The following is a 571-nucleotide window of genomic DNA, read 5'->3' on the forward strand; positions in this document are numbered from 1 at the left end:
CTGCCATTTGGTGTTGTCCGAACTGCGCTTGTGCAGGTAACCAGCCTACGATGAAAATCAGTCTTAGAATATCCTCTTGGCTTCTTTGCCAAATATTTACAGATATAAGTAGTTAATGAAACAAACACTGACATTAGTTTTAAGGTAATTGCTTTTGTCTTAAGACTTAGACGTACTCAACTAGGGTGATTTTAAAGCGTTCGTATCGAGAGCGAAAGCGCCCGTGTGAATTAGGGGTTATGGTTTCTCATCTCTCACCTGAGAATGATCATACTGCGCTCTATCAGAAAGCGCCAGCAGTTGGCCGTCGTTAACGCGCACTGAGCGCTGGATCTTGGGGCTGAGCATCTTGACTCCTTAATACCTGAACAAAACAATTTTTTATCAAAAACAATGCAATCATATAAATAGTCCTTCTTCCCTGCTAAATCCACTACCCTTCCCATCTTTGATTAGTATAAAATGGCATAGCCGTAGCCACCTGATAATTTAAGCAAGTCCAGGGGAGAGCATCTATCATTAAATATTTTGAGTAGTTTTTATATCTATGTTACATTTTTCTATTCTCTAG

The sequence above is a fragment of the Papilio polytes genome, unplaced genomic scaffold (assembly GCF_000836215.1).
Source record: "Papilio polytes unplaced genomic scaffold, Ppol_1.0 DF822178.1, whole genome shotgun sequence".
In the NCBI taxonomy this organism is placed as follows: Eukaryota; Metazoa; Arthropoda; class Insecta; order Lepidoptera; family Papilionidae; genus Papilio; species Papilio polytes.